The following is a 6241-nucleotide window of genomic DNA, read 5'->3' on the forward strand; positions in this document are numbered from 1 at the left end:
GACACACTGATGCAAATGATTATGTACAATTGTCTGCTGTTTCCTACATTATCACTTGCTTATGTCCTGCTGATCACAATGAATTATACCAGTCTCTGCTGAATAATCTCACCCCCAAAACATCTAGGCATAAGTTCATTGCATTAGTCACTACATGCAAAATGGTTGAACACGTTATCAAAAATCAAAGTTAAAATCCTTTATTCATTTCCTTTGCCTACAAGTATATAGCTAAACGAATTGTTGTTTCTTAAGGACCATATACATATATATCTCATGTCATTGTAAGAAGAAAAGAAAGAGACAGGACTGTTGCATATATATATATATATATATATTTATATTCACACATTCTATACATGTCTATTAGAATTTATTTGTAAATGTGTCCTGAATTGATGAAGATATCTGTTGTGATGTGGAAGAGAATCTGTGATACAACAGACCGGAACGTCAGCCAAAGGGGTGTATCCCATGCAACAGTCCTGTCTCTTTCTTTTCTTCTTACAATGACATGTTCTGTCAACAAATTATAGTACAAACAGTAAAAGCATAGCTGTGATTCCTGTCCTCTCTCCGGCAATGTATAATTTTGTACTGGTGAAAAAGATATATGCCATACAAAAAAGTGCAGCCTTGTGCATTTTCAATCATTGTCATCAAAATCTTAGCCAAAGTGTACATCAGAAAATACTTACAGAGTACACTGTTATATTGAAAAGACGGCTAAACATTTTGACTTGCTTGTTCATAAAGACACAAGGACTTGTTGTTCTGAAAGCTCTGACAAGTTTGATCACATAAAGATTTGCTTTTGAGAGTTAGACTAAGGATTTTGAGCAAGTTATGGGCTTTTGCAGGTAATCCACTGTGTTGTGCCGTTTGTACTACCTGTTTTGAGAAATGCACTTACTGTTTTGCAAATGTTAAGGATGATTCAAGAAATGCACCAAAGCGACTGGGGAAAAACTGTAAAACTGCAGTGTTTTCCCAGTTTAATGTGAGCTTTAGATGAATGTTTCTTTGGTGTTGGTCGGGGGGTTATGTTTTCCAATGAAAAATATGTAATTTCACATCATATTGGCCCATTACTTTCACCATATCTCTAAACAAATAGTTGGAAGAGCTAGAGCAGATAATAAATAAACTGACCCAAAGATCAGTCTACTGGAGGAAATACAACAATTGAGCTAATGTTAAGTTACATAGCAGCTATGTAGCTGCGGTAGAAGTTTTCCTGCTCAGCTGCGCAGTCTGAAGGGGAGGAGAGATGTTAGCTAACTTAGCGCTAACCGGCTTCACTTTTCCAGGAGGTGGGAAACCGACTTTTCTTGGTCTTGAGAAGCTAACACACTGTAACAGACACCGTACATTTATTGCCAGAATATTTTCCTCCGCTTGTGTTCACCGTCACTTTCTGCCGCTCGGACAATCAAACACTCGCTACGCGCTGCCTGATTCAGTCTTATAACATTATCGGTCATGTATTTTCTGCATAGAACGAGGAGAGGAAGCGAGCATTGAGTGCTGCCATGCTTGCGAAAACATTTGTAGCGCATAGTTTAATGATCGTGGGAAATTTTAGTACTGGCGGTCGTGATTCAGCAGCGGCGCACTGCCGCTCCTGAATGCATATAGGGTAAATACTGTGCTTTATTGCCCAGCCCTGCGTGTACTCCCCATTTACATGTTGCCTTGTTTATTGGCCAGTATTCATTATAATTTCAGTTAGCCCAATATTAAAAATATTTCTTACCACTAATATTAGTTCCAGTTGGACAGAAGTTTCATTTGTGTGGGTTGTTTTCATTCATTAAATTTGTGTAATAAAAATGATCTACATGGTCGTCGGTTTCTAGTCAGTTAATGCTACTCGTCAATAATCATTCATGCAGATCAACGAGTTCAACATTTCTGAAGTGCATCAGGCTTTTAGTGTCCGTCTCCTCCGGGCTGTGATTAGTCGGTTCACGAAAAGCTATGTTGATGTGCAACTTTACGCACATGACTACATGAAAGGCACCTTTGCTTCTTTCTCCTGTTTCTACCGAGAGATGAGGCTGGCGAGAACAGGTGAGCATCACATAGTGCCCAGAGAACCTGATATGGAGAGGACACCTTTACCCAAGAAAAGTCCCACTACGCTAAAGAGTAAAATGTAGAAGTAATGGTACCGGTGACCCACTTTAAGCACTGCTAATAATCAAAATTGACGCCACTTACCACAAAAGCCGAAGCCTATAGATGGATTACATTCCGACAAAACTGGCCTTCAATATGGATCAAGGACAGTTTTGTCAGAATGTAATCCAAAGGCCCAGACGATCCAATCCAGTAAAATATTCAGTCCAAAACGCATTTTTATATCTGCTGTTATGTCGTTTAACTACAGTTAGCACGTAAACCAAAAAACGGTACACCTTTGACCTTTTGAGTGACACCTTAATTGACCCAATAGAAAATTCGGTGCCCTGTCCACAGCCTACAATAGCCAATGAGTTTCCACGATTGTGTTTAGGACTGGCGCTTCACACACACATCACTTGACTGTTAAAAAAACAAAACACACCACAAGAATGTTTTCCACGGATATAATTATGTATTGTCGAATATAAGAAACGCCCCGCGCCGGAATTCCGGCACTGTGCCGGAGAACTTTAAGCCCTGTATTTAAGATCTAGGACAAAGCCAATTTTAGACTTTAAGACCCCACCGAAACAATGCAGGACGTTGACCTGACAGGTGCTGTTATCAGAGCAGCTCCTTTAATCTGGAGGTCTCAGTGTTTGATTGTCAGAGTGACAGAAAGTGACTGAATCTCAGGAGGAAAATATTCTGGCAGTAAAAGTACAGTGTCGTGTGTCAGATAATAAATGTTTCAGACCAACAAAAGTCTGTTCCGACACGGCTGGAGAACATCTCCGTGTCAGATTGGAAGCTGAGCAGGAAGCTAACAGAACGTCTTTTAGTTCAATTTATAGAAAGTAACGAGCAGCTGTATTTTATTCCAGCCTACCTGTCCAGCTGAGAGAAAAGAGGTGTTCAGCTCCATCCTGAACAGACTGAACATCCATGGTGTACCATATTTGGGTCACACATTGCAACATGTCAATCACAAGGTAGCCCCACCCTAAAGCCTCCCCTGCTTTCTGGTCTTTTTTCCTCTAAATGGGACCATGATTGAAGAGATCCAGTGGAGTTGCCCCCTGCTCGCTGTTAAGAGAGAATGCAGGTTTGAGGCTTCGCTTTTCAAACCTGGAGATTCCTTCTTGAACACACAAAGCTGCTTCCTGGTTACACATTAAATATCAAATTTCCGTTGTAGTTTTGAAACAGACCAATCAAAGAATGAGACGCAGATTCAGGCATGTGATTGGCAAAAGGCAAAAAAGCAGGAAAAAATACTGAGACCCCCCCCGACACCCTGATAAAACTGGCGGTGGCTCTATTACAACATTGATGGTAAAACAGGACCCATGACAATAACTTATTTGGTGGATGTGCTGCAGTGGGAATCAAAGACAATAATCCACTGCGTCATCGCAACCTCTATAATAATCATTTTGTATTAATTTTTTACCAAATGTCAACAGCTAAATGTGCAACATGAAATAAGAGACTATAACTAAATAATATAACAACTTTCAAATTAGTTCAGTAGAAGTTAATAGATTACTTTTAATGAATAAGAGACAGCAGCAAAGGTTGCTGCCTGTTTAAGACTTGGTGGCCTAACTGTTAAAGAAACAGATATTCAGGAAACTCTGATCAAAACAGTCAGATCAGTCTGTCTATTGATAAACTGTAGGAAAAAGTTTGACATTTCAAATATGGCAGCGGGCGGGTGGGCGCGTGCAACGAGAACGACCGTGACAGTTTCACGGGATCGCGCCAGTTACACAGAAGACGTTGCCGTGGCTACTGCGGAGCACTTGTTTGCCTGTCTGTTGAGAAGCGCAGAGCGACCCCATGGATCAAAGCCATATGAAAAGGCCTTACATAAACCCTGTCACAACCATTCAAGAAATTAATTTATAAACATGCCAAAACCTTTAACATAAGGACGACTTAAAAAGCAACCATCCATATAGCAAAGTGTAGCCTATATGAGATATCAATCGACAGTAAAGTCAAAGTAAACTCAGTGCTGGGCAAGTTACTCAGAAAAAATATAGTTATTATCTACTAGTTAGCATAGCTTAAAAAAGTAGTAGCTAACGTTACTCTACTTACTACTGGGTGATATAACGCCACTCTCTCCCCATGAGTTCACTGGCAGCAGCGGCCGGAGTTTATTTCCGAGTTTCACATTGCTTTAGCTGATGCTTCAATAGCCTAAGGATAAATGTAGAATTGTTTGCAGTCAAAAACTCTTTGCTGGTCGCACAAAGTTTACAACGGAGGACAATGTTCTTTGCATCTTAGACTGTGACACAATAATGGCAACAACGTTACTTACAGATGTTGAAAATTTCCTTCCTTTAACAGTTGAAGCAGAAGGTCCGGTGCCGCTGACCTGCAGCGCGGTCGCTCATGTGGGTCAGATTTTCAGGTTGGAAAATCTGAAAAAAATAAATAAATAATTCACATCCCTGCAGGTTGTCCTCACACAGAGGAGCCTACTGGTTATTGGGCGGAAGCGAGGAGGCCAGAGCCTTACGGTGGGACTTCGGAGTCTTGGTCTGGGAATTTTTGTACTCCTCTGCCCAGGCAAACAGGTTGCTGCAGGAGGAGGAAGTGATATCAGCCGCCGCAGTGATGTCCCATCTGTCCTCACCTGTCTGTCCTCAACTGTCAAACCTCAGCCATCTGTCCTCATCTGTCTGCCCATCCGTCTTTCCTCACCTGTCTGTGTCTGTCCTCACCTTTCCACATTAAATATCAAATTTTCCGTCGTGGTTTTGAAACGGACCAATCAAAGAACGAGACGCAGATTCAGGCTGTCCTCACACAGAGGAGAAGGTGGAAGTGGGGCTACGTACCGAGGCACTGCTGGAGGCACTCTCCTCCTTGTTGTTGGGCGGAGCCGCTCCTTTCCGGGAGTGAGGCGATGAGGACGGAGCCTTACGGCAGGATTTGGGAGCCTTGGTCTGGGAGTCTTCATACTCCTGCAGGAGGAGGTGATATCAACCGCTGCAGTGATGTCACCCGTCAGTGTGTGAGTGCATGTGTACCTCACCTTTTGGACCTCGTAACAGCTGACCTGAATGTGCGGCAGAGCCTGGATCGGGGTCTGAGTGAAGACTGGCATAGACAGACAAATCAGCTACCAAAACCTTCTGAAGCGATCGATGAGCCTGTGTGTGTTCTGACAGCTGTTCTTGGTGTTGCTCAGGCTCAGCCTCAGGTTGTCCATGAGCTCCAGGATCTGTTCCAGGGTGAGCTGAGCCAGTTTACTGCTGGAACTGAAGACTGAGGACGGAGACACAACCGCTGTTCAACAGGTACCCAGAGACCGTCCTCACCTGTCAGTCCTCACCTCTCTCCTGCGAAAAAACCCAAACACACCCCTTTTATGCAAACGCGCACCAACTCCAATTAAGTTAACACGGACTCAACTAACCAACATCTTATCCACCTTCGTAGTACCGTTTAACTCCAGTGTAGGCGGTCAGAGTTTGTCAACCCTGAGTTTGCCTGATAACCCCAAGTTAACTCTGAGTAGGTTGAACTCCCTTCGTAGTACAGGCCACACTGTAAAAAAAAAAAAAGTTTTTTCACAGAAATATACTGTATTATTTTACAGATTTTTTCTGTTTTTTCAACATTACATATAAATACCATGAAAATATAGAAAAATACTTTTATTAAAAACATTAACCATGAAATAAAAGTTATAATCTGTATATTCATATAATAAGAAATTATACTTTTTTTTACAGATTATTCCATTGCTTAATTGCCCTGAATGTAAAGTTACATTGAATTCTATGTAAAAAGACAAAGAAATTCACATATTTAAAATTAAGACAACTTTCTGTTTTTTACTGTGAAACTTTAAATTTAAAGGTAAATAAATGTAAAAAAACAATCGGAAAATAACGGTAAAAAGTCTGGCAGCAAAAGTTGCCAAACACTTACCGTAAAATTACAGTAAAGAACCTTAAATTATTCTACGGAATAATTCTGTTTTTAAATACAGGTATTTACTGTAAACATTGTCTGTATTTTTACAGTCCAACTGCTGTAAAATGAAAAGAAAATCTCATTTAAAAAATGTCTGTAAAATGTTAAACAAATG

The 6241-nt window shown here is 41.0% G+C and overlaps 1 long non-coding RNA gene across 1 annotated transcript; it reads right to left on the bottom strand.

Annotated features, from left to right (window-relative positions):
- Positions 1–4282: 4282 nt before the first annotated feature.
- Positions 4283–4799, bottom strand: LOC123958503. Its single transcript, XR_006822086.1, has 3 exons — positions 4661–4799; positions 4460–4562; positions 4283–4335 (listed from the first exon to the last, which is right to left on the bottom strand). It is a non-coding gene; the product is annotated as an uncharacterized LOC123958503 (long non-coding RNA).
- Between the last annotated feature and the right edge of the window lie 1442 nt (positions 4800–6241).

Source organism: Micropterus dolomieu, linkage group LG20, assembly GCF_021292245.1.
Source record: "Micropterus dolomieu isolate WLL.071019.BEF.003 ecotype Adirondacks linkage group LG20, ASM2129224v1, whole genome shotgun sequence".
Classification (NCBI taxonomy): Eukaryota; Metazoa; Chordata; class Actinopteri; order Centrarchiformes; family Centrarchidae; genus Micropterus; species Micropterus dolomieu.